The following is a 15,699-nucleotide window of genomic DNA, read 5'->3' on the forward strand; positions in this document are numbered from 1 at the left end:
TTTCAGTAGATCTTCAGGCAAAATATATCGCGTGCAGTACGACGTTAAGGTTGAACATCTTAAGTAAGTGGTATTGCGGAGCTTCCCGGACTGGTGAACTATGCACTCCCACTTACAAATGCCTTTACAATGTGCACGACTCTCGATTGTGTCTCGCTGAGCCTCTTACAATTACATTTAATAAATCGTTGTCCTCCGGTATCTTTGTTGACGACTGGAAATTTACTTCCGTTACGCCTAAATTTCAGAGTGGAAATAAAAACGATGTTAGCAATTACAGACCGATTTCAAAGCTTTCGTCTGCCTCAAAACTTTTTGAGATAACAGTGAATGATAAGTTATATTTTGCTGTCAAAGGCCTAATATCTATCAACCAGCATGGTTTCGTTGCAAGCCGCTCCACTGTCACTAATTTGTCTATTTTAAATGATTACTGCATTTCAGCCTTCCAGAACAGATCTCAAGTTGATACAATTTATACAGACTTCTCTAGAGCTTTTGACAAAGTATCGCACCGAATACTCTTGTCGAAGCTTGCATCATTGGGTATACACTCCACGTTTTTGTCGTGGCTCGAATCATATTTGTCCATCAGGCACTGCGTTGTAGCCGTTGATAATACACATCCCGTGCATTTATTGCGTCCTCGGGTGTCCCACAGGGAAGTATTCTAGGGCCCCTTCTCTTTATACTCTTTATTAACGATATTGGTTCTTGCTTTTCTTTTGCTGAACACTTGTTGTATGCTGATGATCTTAAAATATTTGCGGTGATTAACGGTGTTAGGGACTCTGAAAAGTTGCAAACCGACTTGCACAATGTCCGGAACTGGTGCTATTTACACCGTTTGTCACTAAATATAAGCAAATGCTTTCACGTAAAATATGCTAAATCAAACAATACTTTGCATACTTCGTATAGTATTGCTGGCTTATAGTACCTTTGCAATCCATTGAGGAAATTAAAGACTTAGGCGTTATTTTCGACTCTAAGCTGAATTTCACCAGCCATGTTAACCATGTCATAAGACGATCATATGCGACGCTAGCATTCGTACGCCAAAATTGTTCTGCATTTACCAACCCACACACTCTCAACACATTGTATTGTGCTTTTGTTAGATCAAAATTAGAGTATGCCGCTGTTATTTGGAGACCGTACCAAATAGGTCTGTCTAATCGGATTGAGAGAGTTCAGAAAGTCTTTCTTCGTTTTGCGCTCCGATCTTTAAACTTTTCTGAACCTGTACCATCGTACCGCTCTCGATGTTTATTGATTGACTTAAAACCACTTGATAGCAGACGATCTATTCTATCGTGCTCATTTATTATTCGTATCATTCCTGGATCTATTGATTGTCCTTCTCTTTTAAGTAAAATTCAATTTAATACACCGAATATGAGGCTTCGAAAGTACGAAACCTTTAAAATTGGCTTCTCGAGAACCAACTGCGGGGTGAATGCTTCGATTCCTAGGGCATGTGCAGATTTAGATATGTTTTTCAATTCTTATGGTGCTGATTTTACATGGCCGTATGGCATCTTAGTCAATCATCTTAAATCGTTCTTTTCTTAGTAATTACTAAACTATTGTACATTATCAATATAGTCTGTAAGAATGTATCCATTCAAAGACAATAAATAAATAAATAAATAAATAAATAAAATAAAAAAATAATAAAAGGCGTAATTTTGGCTAGCGACTCCAGTATACTCAAGCAAAAAGAATATACCTACGGCTTGTCAGAAAAAATGGTAAGAAGATGCTCCATGGTTGTGACAATATCTTTTTATAGTACGAAAATACAAGCTCGTATATGTATGTGTAAATAGTATAATGATAATAAGGTAACAGTAATTTAACTTTATACACACCATATGTGAATTTTCAATGCGGAACTGTGGAAAAGAAAAACGAATATAACAGTCAAACCAAGCAGGTGCTGCTAAAAGGAATTTTTGGTAGCGATATGCACATCTAGCATCCCCTCTAAGGATTTTAACAAAAACGATGATAAGCGAATTGGACTGAAGTCCTCCGGTTTCGTATGTGTGGTTTTCGCTCCTTTGGGAATGAATACCACTTTTACTTCTGCCTATTTCTTGGGGATATAATTGAGTCGTATCGCTGCCTCAAAAATTAAGGCGAGTGTAGGTGTAATCACATCTTTTGTATGTTGCAAATCAGCGGTGATGAATCCATCTGGTCCTGGTGATTTTTAAGGTTTGAAGTTGTAAATGGCAAATTTTATGTTACCCTCCGTTATAAAACCTATTGGGGGACTCTCGTGTAAACTATAGGGTGAGTTCTACTATCGTTGCACAGACTACGTGGAAAGTGTGTCTGCATTAGTAATTCTAGTGTTTCTTCACTGCTGGTTGTCCAGTCGCCATTCTCTTTTATGAGGTAGTTAGGGTCGCTGAGACCTGTTGATACTACTTTCCGGAGTCTATTGGTCTCCGAAACAATCTCTATCTTTTGACAGAAGTCTCTCCAAGACGCTGTTTTTGCTGACCAATTTGTATTCTCCATTGCTCAAACCGCAAACCCGATCTTTTACGACCCCTGGTTCTTGGATGAGCATGATATCCTTCTTTCTCTTGTGAAGAATCTTACTGTGGTGAAGATTGATTTGTACAATCCTCACCATCGCTCGTGTTCGTTATTGAAGGCAACCAGCCACGGCTTGGTCTTCGTTTTCTTCATCGACACATCTTAAGGCCTGTACGAATTTTGAAAGCATTGTTAGATTATACATTGAGAGTTTAACGGCATATTTTAAACACAGCAAATACTTTTTATGCGCATATTTTTGGTTGCTCTGGTTATAAGTAAGTAACTTTTCAAAGGCACCGCAAATGTGATAAATCCAAAGAATACAAAAACTCTTCATCAACTTCTGGAAACGGATTCGTACTCCAAGTTAATATGCAAAATTGTGTATTGGGGTTGCAAAATATGTGCTTAAATGATATGAGTTTCAAATATTTCTATTCTTTGCCTTTAAATTTAAAAACTGGGTGCAACGACTTTTCCCTCTAGGCTAGCGTTAGAGAATATACTTACATGCATACATATGCACACTTGTATTTATGTTTATTCAAATAAATTCTGTATTAGTTGAGCGTCTCAGGAAAAACAAAAAGGCACATAATAGCCGCCCTTGTATTCTCATACCGACATATGCACATGTTAGATAACTCTGATGAATTTAATATTAATTTTTTTGCAAAGTTTTTTTGTCTGCTGTCAGTCGGAGCTTTCGAAACAATTCTCACCACATTCTGTTGATCTATTTAGACATTTTTTCGTTGGTTTTCCTTATTGTTTTTGCTATTGTTGCAACTGCAATGATTAATGGAAACTGAACTTAATAGGCAGTCTCCGACACTTCCACATGATTGCATTTTGTAATTTTCGCATATATATTTTATTTTTGCAAATTGTCTTCCTTCCCTTTGCGTGCTATGCACATTGAGTTCAATCACTCCTTTGACGCACATTTTCACGTATGTGTGAGTTTGACTCTATTTTATATCTATACTTGTGCATACATGTATGTGTGCATTCACTAGTTTTCGCATTTTATAACAATTTCGTAACAATGCACTGCTTGTGATTTATTGTCTGAAATGTTTCGCGCACAATAGTGACAAGTTTTCACTGACTTCTGGAGAATTTACCAGCTCAGCTTTTGCGGGCTGCCAGAAGCACTTGACTCAATACTTCATTCTGCTATGCTGCTACCGAGTAGACTAAAATGGTAGCAGAAATATTATAAATGAAGCTGCACATATGGATATTTAAACGGGAATACATACAAACATACGCACAAACATATAACAATTGGCAAACTGTACGCCTCATTTGGCTTAGGTCAAACTTAAAGAAGTCCGAATTTTCGCTTATAACTTCACAATTCACCATATTGTATTATAAATGAAGCTGCACATATGGATATTTAAACGGGAATACATACAAACATACGCACAAACATATAACAATTGGCAAACTGTACGTCTCATTTGGCTTAGGTCAAACTTAAAGAAGTCCGAATTTTCGCTTATAACTTCACAATTCACCATATTGTAGTTGTTTACCAACTATTGCAAATTGCTAATAAGTATTTGGTGAAACTGACGAGACCTGATTTAAACATGTATGTGTATATGCACATATTTAGCCATGCAAAATGTCGGAAAATGTGCTATATCAGTGAAACAGATTTGAAGATATTTACGGACCAGTCATTCGCAGTGCTGCTCAGTGATGGTTGAATGAATACTGATTAACCCTAGAACACACACCCCGAAAATACCACGTAAACACACACCCGGGATACGTTTGTACCCGGGACCTTATTTTGCGGTTTTTTTAATGCTTATTCAACCGATTTCTATGATTTTTTTTGAAATGTATATTTTAATATATAACAAGTATTTTGTCTTTTGTTTCATTCGAATATTCCTACTGGTTCCAGCGATATGGGTAAATAAAGTCAGGACACGCAACAGTGGATTTTTGTTTTTGTTGTTGTCCTGATAAATGCAAAACAAAATAATATAATTTATAATAATATACTTGTAGAGTAACAACGAATACACATTTTGGTTTTTATTTCATTGAAATATTCTACCTGGTTCAAAAGATATGTGCAAGATATGGGTGCGTAGGTAGCAAATACACTGGTATAACTGGTTTTTGTATTTTATATGCAGCTGCAAGGGTTGTTTTCACACGAGGTGTTGTTATAAATGCTGCCTGTTGATATTTTCATTATTGTTTTGGTGCTCAAAAGTGTAAGAAGTGAAAATATAAGAAAATAAATATAACTGAAACTATAAATAACTGGATACGAAATGACTTCAAGAAGAAACGAATATTTATCAAGTGCAGCATATAGAAGGTAAAAAATGTAAAATAAGCAACAATGTAAACATATACTAATTTTTTTTATTATGCAGGCTAACTGAGGAACAGCGAGAATCATATATACAATCTTTATTTGATGAAATTTGTGACGATGACGCTCCCTATGACTTTGACTCAGAAGATGAAGAAGAAATTCAATTCAATGACATTGAAATTGCTGATGACGATGCTGAAGTTTCGCAAAGTGCCGCAGAAGTATTACCTGATTATGCGGACTATGAGGATGATGAAGAAGACGATGAAGAAGAAGAAGTAGAAGAAAATAATAATGCTAGTGGTGAAAAATTTGTTGCACGTGATGGTACTGGGTGGATAAAAGAACCAAATGTAAGTCGTCAGGTACTCAGACAAAATATTATAAGAGAACGTTCTGGACCAGCTAGATGCACCGAAATGTTGTCAATAGAGCAAACATTCAAATGTTTCATGAACGTTGAAATGGCTGATATAATTATGCGCCACACAAATAAGTTAGCAAAAGAAACTTATAATGCTTACAACAATGCGCATCCAAACACAACTCCTAAGTCATGGACGCCTGTGTCAATAACAGAGCTGTATGCATTTTTTGGCATACTTATTATGACTGGTGCGAACCATAGCAATGGAGAACATGTTCGAGATTTATGGAGCGTCAAAAACTATCCTTTATATCGCGCCACAATGGGAGTCAACCGTTTCTGTTCGATATTGCGGTTCCTAAGATTTGACGATAAAAACACTCGTGCAACACGCTTACTAACTGATAAAGCAGCACCGATCAGTGAGTTGTGGACGATGATGAACAATAATCTTGCTGCACATTACAAGCCCAGCTCATGCTTGACGATTGATGAACAATTATTTCCTTACCGTGAACGCACACGGTTTACGCAGTACATACCGTCAAAACCTGCTAAATATGGTGTCAAGGTTTGGTGGATTTGCGATGCCTCAAATGCATATCCACTGCCACTGGCCAAGCAGAAACTGGTAGGGAAACGAACCAAGGCGAACGAGTGGTGAAGGATTTGTCTGCCAAATACCAAGGAAGTGGCCGAAACATTACAATGGACAATTTTTTTACGACCTTGCCAGTTGCAGAACTGCTTCTCACCAGGAAACTCACGATCGTTGGAACTTTGCGCAAATACAAATCATATATTCCTTAAGAAATGAAGCAGAACAAAACAGGATAATTGGTTCAACGACATTTGGCTTCAAAAATAATGTGACAATGTGCTCTTATGTTCCCAAAAAAAATAAAGCAGTAATTTTGCTTTCGACCATGCATAATGATGCTGAAATAGCTGACAGTGGGAAACCTGAAATAATTGAATATTATAATCGTACCAAAGGTGGTGTTGATCGAATGGACCAAATGTTTGCGGAATATCCAACACAAAGGCAAACAAAACGATGGCCACTAGCGATGTTCTTCAACATGTTGGACATTACAGCTCTTGCAGCCTACATTGTCAACGATTTGAATAACCCTATGTTGCCTTGGAGAACAAACAACAAGCGTAAGCAGACCCTGTGCAGCTTGGCTGAAGCATTGTGTATGCCCATTATTGAAGCCAGAGCCATAAATCGTCAAGTGACGCGAAATTTTTCGACTAAAATTGCTATTGAAGCATTTTTCAACCGACCGCTGGAATCAATGGTGTCAACAGCAGCATCAACATCTGCCGCAGCGCGTACGCCAAAACCTGTGTCCGGGGATCTTGCTATTTATGTTACGCACAAGAGGAAAAACGCCGTAGAAAAATCAAAAAAAAGCTGTGCGCCAAATGTAAAAAGCCAATGTGTCTTGAACATTCGGTCACATCAACAAATTGCTCTATTTGCCATGATTTTCCTTAGATATAAGATGCATTTTTATAATTTTTATAATAAAAGACAATAAAATAATGTGTGAAATGAATATTTTTAATTTTTCAAATAAAAAAATAATATAAAAAATGGTTTTTTTTTATTATTATGAGGATTTTTACTATTGTGTGTGTTTACGTATATAATGTGTTTGGAAGGCTGTAGCTCCTGAACCAATGGTCCGATCTGGTTCAAATTTTGAATCTGAACTCAAAACTAAATAATCTTCCTAGATCCGAAGTTAGCGGTATAGAGGTATAGCGGTTCAAAAGTTACAACACTTCAAAGTTGAAGTGGATACATTTGTACCCGGGTGTGTGTTCTAGGGTTAAGTATGTATTAAACTTTCCTTCGATTGCAAATATCAGAATTGCTCATACTTGTAGTAGTGCGCAGGGAAGTGATTGCTCGCTTAATAAATGAAAGCATGCGAAGAAGAAGAAAACTGGCAATACAGTAGACGAGACGAAAACAAGTCTTGCTTTTGGCGATCGAATGTTTATTTTTCCGAATATTTTCCTAAAGTGTGTATGGGTAGCGAAAGTTTCCTAAAGAATTGTAGAAAATGTTGATTATTGCTGTGGATAATAATAGGTCTATTTATAAGTTCGTGCGGTTTTACAACAGATGGCGTAACTTGATTATTATTCCATCGATCCACATTTCCAAACATTCATTGGAGAGCTACTGTCGTAAGGCACAAACGTCAGTATAAGTTTTTTATTTGAAGCGTAAACAACAATATTTTTACCACACTTGAAAATGTCGAATTTCGTGCCAAATAATGTGTTTTTGCGGGGAATTCTTCTTCATTATTTTAATATGAAGAAAAAAGCAGCCGAAAGTCATCGTATCTTGGTGGAAGTTTATGGTGAGCATGCTCTATCTGAGCGAACGTGCCAGAAGTGGTTTGCACGCTTTAAAAGTGGTGATTTTGGCTTGGAAGGCGAAGAACGCGAGGGTGCGCCGCCAAAGTTCATGGATACCGAATTGGAGGAATTGCTCGATCAAGATCCGGCTCAAACGCAAGAAGAGGTTGCAAAAACTTTGGGAGTTGATCAATCAACCATTTCCAAACGTTTAAAAGCCATGGGAATGATCCGAAAGGTAGGCCATTGGGTGCCGTATGAATTGAAGCCAAGAGACGTTGAACGCCGTTTTATGGCATGCGAACAACTGCTTCAACGGCACAAAAGAAAGGGTTTTTTGCATCGAATTGTGACTGGCGATGAAAAGTGGGTCCATTACGACAATCCAAAACGTCGGGCAACGTATGGATACCCTGGCCATGCTTCAACATCGACGTCGGCGCAGAATATTCATGGCCTGAAGGTTATGCTGTGTATCTGGTGGGACCAGCTGGGTGTTGTGTATTATGAGCTACTGAAACCGAATGAAACGATTACGGGGGATGTCTACCGACGACAATTGATGCGTTTGAGCCGAGCACTGCGAGAAAAACGGCCGCAATACGCCGATAGACACGACAAAGTTATTTTGCAACATGACAATGCTCGGCCACATGTTGCACAAGTGGTCAAAACATACTTAGAAACGCTCAAATGGGATGTCCTACCCCACCCGCCGTATAGTCCAGACCTTGCGCCATCCGATTACTATCTCTTCCGATCGATGCAACATGGCCTGGCTGACCAGCACTTCCGTAATTACGATGAAGTCAAAAAATGGATCGATTCGTGGATTGCGGCAAAACCGACCGAATTTTTCACAAAGGGAATCCGTGAATTGCCAGAAAGATGGGAAAAAGTAGTAGTAAGCGATGGACAATATTTTGAATATTAAATTTGTAACCATTTTACGTCAATAAAGTTTCAAATTTCGAAAAAAAACCGCACGAACTTATCCATAGTCCTATTAAGTTATTTTAAAAACTCATTTTTAATAAATGCGAACGCGTGTTAAGGCAAACGATTGTATAAAGTAATAATATTATAATAACCTCTCACTCAAAATGTATAGAATTTATGTAATTTATTGCGTATTAGATTACCGCCGCAGGACGCTTGTGCGAGGCACTATGGCATGAGATCGATACCCAGTGCGGATACTAAACATCAAAAGTTTTTCTAACAGCGGCCGTCTGTGCAGACAAGACAAGCAAGCCTTGGAGTGTTTTATTGCGTTGAGGGAGGCTATCACTAACAGCCGCTTGTAGGCCGCTGTAGGTTGTTCGTAGAACAACACTACGACACACAACACAAATTAGAAACAAAACTTGGCCTAAACACCTTTCAACGCTGTATCCGACAAGCTTTTCATATTATTGCGTAGTTTAGTAGTTATTCACAAAGGTATATATAATTTGTAATAAACAGATGAGAGGCCTAAAGGCCTTTAAAAATTAAGGTCCGTGAACTATTTTTGTTGCGTTTTCAGTGTAATTCTTTATGTCTAATATCTAAAATAACTTTGCTCACGCAATGGAATCAGGATAGATATGAAAATATGCATTAGACACCTTGACAGACATTTGCTTGTGCTTATTTCAATTGACGACTTTTATTTTTTACTGGAACAAAAACTTTTCTCCGTTTGTTATTGCTCAAAATGTTTTTCTATGCTGTGCTCAACAAAGAGAAGTAAACCTACGTCTGCATTGAGCAGGACAATGACACAGAAGGTGCAATATTGTCTATTCCTCTTCCTCATCTAGACAACTTCTGCAGAAGTCATGTGTTTCCACATCCATCCTCTGGACGTGCCTACCTCTTAGGCAGTGCGCCGTTATGACTGAAATCTGTGTACTAAGACTGTGTTTATTTGGCTTAGCAGAATGGTTGCGATTGGCGTTGAGAGTCGGTCACAATTGTGGGGCGATTCTATAGGTGGTTTCATTACTCCATCTTTCGTTCGCTGGTCCTACGATTTTCTCAAAGATAAGTAGCTAACATGTTTGTAAAGTATGCCTTTGTCATTGTCTATGTAAACTATCTTTTTCTGCTCAATTTAATTTTGTGATAACGATATTTTTGTAGTATGTTAGTTGGTTGGTTAAAGTGGTGATTCTTCCAGAATCCAACTAGCGCTTTCGCACCATTTTGTTACCACATCCTCGTTACCAACTTGTTTAGCGGTTATTTACAGCATAATTATATTCAGTCTGTGCGGTTTAAGAACCTTATTAAGTTGTTGACGTCTAAGCCTGACAGTTGTTCGAAACTTTCGAAGAGGGGGGTGGCCCAGGGTTAACATTCTGTCCTTCCATAGGGCAGGGCATTCACAGAGGAAATGGAAGATTGTTTCCTTTTCCTCCGGTTGTTTACAACTGTTACAGTATGCATTGTGAGCCATTTTGGCTGCTTGTTCTCCGATAGACCAAAAGCCAGTTATGTCTGTTGTTAGTCTCCAGGCATCCCGTCGTTTCATGTTTATCAATGTTGACAATTGCTTAAGGTTGTAGGTCGGCCATAACGTTCCGCTGATTTTGAATTTCGTTTGGTCTCTCCATCTACAATCTGCGATTCGGAGGTATTTTAAGGAAATTGCACTCTTGACTGTACCTAGTGGGGTGAATACCGATTGTGGAAGAGCCACTTTATCTGGTTTTTCGTTAACTTCATTGTTCCGATGTCCCGGGACTAAGATTAAAGGAACTTTATGGTTTCCACTTAAGATGGTGAGGCTATTCCATCTTTGTTCCACCACTTTAGAGGTTGTTGTAGCTGAAGCCGGTACCTTCATTGCAGCTTGGCTATCCGAAAGAATGGCGATATTGCCATTAAAAGAGAAGTCTCGATTAGAAGTCTGCAGGCTTCCCCAATTGCCAATATTTCCTGTGATAATATATATATACCAGCTCCAACATCACAGTCCTTTTTACTGCCATCTGCATAGACTATAGTGTCGAAGTTGTTTTGAGAGAATCCCTTAATCCATTCTTCCTTAGATGGAAAGAGAGTGGTAAAATTCCTATTGAATGTTACCGTCGGGACGATGTAATCAGTCCTCACCGAGGTTAACTGAGTTTGTCTGAATAATAGACTGGCATGACCGTACGTTTTTTCTTTCCAGCGACCCGCTTCATTTAACCTAAATGTATTCATAGTTGCCGTCTTCTTAATATGTAGGTCTATTGGAATAACGTGTGTCAGTGCATTGAGAGCCATTCTAGGATATCTTTGTATTCTGCCGAGTAATTTGGTATTGTACTCTCTCCCTAGAGCGTTCCACCAAACTACCGAACCATACCATAAAATAGGTCGTATAACCGCCTTCTACAGCCATAATGTATGATATGCTTAGCTTGAAGATTAACTGTGCGTAGAAAATAAATCTAATGATCCCAGAAATATGCGGTCTAAAAGTAAATAAAAGTAAAAAAAATACATAAAAACAGAATAGCTTGTGAAATGTCTTGTACATGTTTTGCAGTACGTATTGGTATACACTGTAATGAGGTAATGACGATGAATTCGATTATAAGGCTTAATACAAAACAAAAAACTCATATAGGAATTGAATTTGCACTAAAAAGGCTTTGTTTGCCCTCTTTTTCCTACCTCGCTTCCAGATACCTTCAACGTGCATACCTACAAATATAATATTAAAGAAAACGTATGAGCTCAAACCCATATTCTAGAAGTGTACAAATATTTTGAGGTGAACGTATAACCGAACTTTTCAAAACTTCCAAGCAAATAAGTTTTCATTTACAGCAGGCAAAAGGAACTGTCACATAATTCCACCAAGGCAAAATAAAGATAGTGGACATAAGTTGGGAAAAAGAATTAACAAGACACCATTCCCTTTGGTCCGTTTTTACATTCATATATACGTGTAAGTACATATGTATTAGGGTGTCCGTTACTTACCAATTTGATTATTTTTTTTGCGACGCCCCCTAAACTTTTAGTTTTCCGTCTAAGAAAAATTATCAGATCAAAATCAGCTCTTAATATTCAGAATAAACCTTGCCCCAAACACGATATATTATATTTGCCATATAAATTACAAGGGATTTTGCTACTTTTTGGAATAAACTTTTTTTTTCTCTGGTATGCTAATTTACAGCTATGAAAAACACATATTCTGATGGCAATTTTAACTCTCTACAAAAAAGATCTTTTTTTTCGATAAATTGACTCCTTTAAAAGTTAATCGAAGTTAAAGTTGAACTGTGTGTAAATTTCAGACATTTTCACTTTTGCAGCGAAATTATTATTGTTGTAGTAAACTTCTCACGTTTATATAAAAAAAAAATCAATGGACCAGAGCCAAGTAAAAATTATTCAAACATTTTTCCATTTATAGTATCTAATCAACTAATATTTCTGAAAAAAATCATCAATTTTTGTCCATTGCTATGAAATGTCTTTTTCAATTATTTTTAAAAGCATTTCTGCCAACATATGGTTGTCTTTTTCTTGCACATGCGCCCTCAAGCATATTTAGTACTTTACACACAGTTCAACTTTAACTTCGATTAACTTTTAAAGGAGTCAATTTATCGAAAAATTTTAAAAGATCTTTTGTAGAGAGTTAAAATTGCCATCAGAATATGTGTTTTTCAGAGCTGTAAATTAGCATACTAGAGAAAAAAAAGTTTATTCCAAAAAGTAGCAAAATCCCTTGTAATTTATATGGCAAATATAATATATCGTGTTTGGGGCAAGGTTTATTCTGAATATTAAGAGCTGATTTTGATCTGATAATTTTTCTTAGACGGAAAACTAAAAGCTTAGGGGGCGTCGCCAGAAAAATAATCAAATTGGTAAATAACGGACACCCTAATATGTATGTATGTTGATCCATTTGCTGAAGTAGTGCAGCAGTGACATTCGTGGCATGCGACACTCAATTATTGTATTTGTGGGCGTCGGAATAATATAAAAGCCGAAAGGAAGGCCTTAGGGGTAAACGGAGCCAGTCAATTGCGCCGCGCTTGTCTTTTTCTTAAAATATTCTTTTATTATGAATTGAGTCAGCAAAATTTTCCAGATAATATAAAAAGCACTACAAAGAAATTAATGAAGGTGACAGGAAGATTGTATACAAAGAAGAAACTGGGGTACAATGATGTTGTAGAAAATGCGCTGGTGAATCGATATATTGTACATACGTACGTACGTATGTATGTATATGCGCCCTTTTGACATTTTCTTTTCAAAAAATTCAATAAAAATATTGTATATATTCAGGGATATATTTGGAATTAAAATATTCAAGTAATCAGAGTTCACTTACATACATATATATTTGAATGTATACACACATACATCGAGGACACTGTACCCGAAACAAGAGAGCGTACAAAGAGCGTACAAGAGTATTAATGTTCTTGTATGCCACTTCCTTTCGTAAGAACCTTAAAATTATTCATTATTATTCGATGGACAGCTGGATGGAAACGAAAATTCCTTTTATGGGGAAAACGGGTATAATTGTGAGTGGTCTTGGTAAACAGGGACCTCATATATGAGCTTATATCAGTCTCTGTCGTTGTGCAGTGGTTTGGGAGTAGGATTTCTCACAAGGGTATTCAATCTGTCCTTGGCCACTCTCATCATCCCTGACAAGTGGAAAGCAGGGAGAGTGGTCCTACTACTGAAACCTGGGAAACCCACCAACCAAGGGGAATCTTATAGCCCGATAACTCTCCTTTCCCCACTAGTGAAGACACTTGGAGCCCTGCTACTCCCACTCTTTACGAAACATCTGGCCCCAGCCCCACATCAGCATGGTTTCCGACAAGTGCATAGCACCACCACTGCAATCACCGTCATAAACGCCCAGGTAAACCGCGGGCTTAACCAAAACCGCCCCTGCGAGAGGACTGTCCTAGTAGCGTTGGGCTTGTAGAAGGCTTTCGACACAGTCTGCCATTCCACGCTACTAGAGGACATTTATCAGTCGACACTCCCGCCAGGGCTGAAGAGGTGGTCCCCCAACTATCTGAGCGGTCGTCACTCGTCAGTGATTTTTCGTGACCATACATCTAAACAGAGGCAGATTAAGCAAGGTGCTCCGCAGAGTGGTGTCCGTTCACCCTTGCTGTTCAACTTCTATGACTCGAAACTCCCCCAACCTCCAGAGGGAGTCTCCCTGGTCTCATACTCTGACAACTGCACGATAATGGCTTCGGGCAATGACATCGATGGCCTGTGCTCCAAAGTGAACAACTAGCTCACTGACCTTTCTCGCTTTTTCACTGCAAGGAATCTTCAACTTTCCCCCACTAAGTCCACGGCGACCCTCTTTACCAGCTACACAAAGGAGGTCAAACTGCTTCTCAAGGTAAAAGTCGTTGACACACCAATTCCGACGGTAAACAATCCCAAAATTTTGGGTGTAACCTTCGACAGTTTGCTCTCCTTCTCTGCACACACAACAACCGCAATTGCCACTAAAGTCCAAAATCGCAAAAGGTCCTCAAATCGCTTGCCGGAGGACTTGGGTCAAAGGCAAACAATTGTTGCTATCGACATTTAATGCAATTGGCCGTCCGGTTCTGAACTATGCTGCGCCTGTCTGGTCGCCTAGATCCAGTGACAGTGACCAGTGGATAAAGCTCCAGACATGCCAAAACACTGCCATTCGGACAGCGACGGGCTGCCTCCTGATGTCCTCAATACAACACCTTCACACCGAGGCTAATATGCTACCTGCTATGGAGCATAACAAACTGCTCAGGAAGCAGTTCCTGTTAGGGTGATACCGTGGGTTTCAACCTTGTAGACACCTGCTTGAGCCAGAGCCGCCTCCCAGGCACGTTCGGAGACACCTACTACACTACACCGACGAGATCCAGGGCAAAACAAACTCCTACTGGACCAGACAGTGTTTAGACAGACATTAAACGACATTCACCGGGAGACCGTCACCACCTTTTTAAGCTCCCGTCCAGTGAATGCCGTAATCGAGTCCAACCACCACCTATAGCAGATGAAGAGCTCCAGCTTCCCCAGACACTGGCACAATTACGTTATGGATATTGTAGCAGGTTAAACTCCTACTTATCCAGAATTGACCCCGACATACCAAACATGTGTCCGGCATGTGAAGGCACCCCGCACAACACTAACCACCTTTTCACATGCCCTTTAAAACCCACTCACCTAACACACCTCTCCCTCTGGACTCAACCTGTCGAAACAGCATGTTTCCTGGGCCTCACTTTAGATGAGTCTTACGAAGATGACCGATGATATACTCTACACAGACGGGGCTTCTATTATTGCTACAACAACAACAACCGCAAAGGGTTAAACAAATACAGTTGAGTTTATGCCTGAGAGTAAGTCCCGTTAAAGATCTTTGCATCACTCGTTTTTAAAATTTGAGATAGTACTTTTTGCATTAAATCACACACTTACATGAAATTGGGTGGTGCTATGCTTGTTTTACAATTTTTTTTATATAAAACCATTTCTGTTCTTAAGATCCTTTCCTACACGAAATTTAGTAAATTTTTCTGCACTAGTAAATAAATGCCACGTTACGGGCATATTAAATGCTTCATGTTGTTGATGAAGTTCAGCAGTTGTTTAATATGAAGGCCTGCTATATCAGCAGGCGTAGGAAAGAAATGGAAGCCAAGATGATAGTGAGGTGATTTATCCTCCATGCAGCTGACTCAAAAAGGACTCGAAATAATGCCGAGGCTCACAGCATACAAACCTCGCAGACAGTGCCCGATGCGTGGATGCGTTTACAATCCACGAAATTCTTGCTGAGATTTTGTTAAGTTCAGAAGATCACTCGAGCGTTTCCGATCTACACGTGGAGGAGTTATAGTTTTAAATAAGCTTTGCGTCAGTGACAACAAAATCTCAGGTTGCAAACGTCCGATTCAAGTAATACTAAGTCGAAATCTTAAATTGTAAGCAAAGTCTTTTAAATACAGTGTTTTTCAATTGTCTTTCAATATTGTAGGCTATTATTGTATATTTGTGA

This window comes from Anastrepha ludens, chromosome 2, assembly GCF_028408465.1.
Source record: "Anastrepha ludens isolate Willacy chromosome 2, idAnaLude1.1, whole genome shotgun sequence".
Classification (NCBI taxonomy): domain Eukaryota; kingdom Metazoa; phylum Arthropoda; class Insecta; order Diptera; family Tephritidae; genus Anastrepha; species Anastrepha ludens.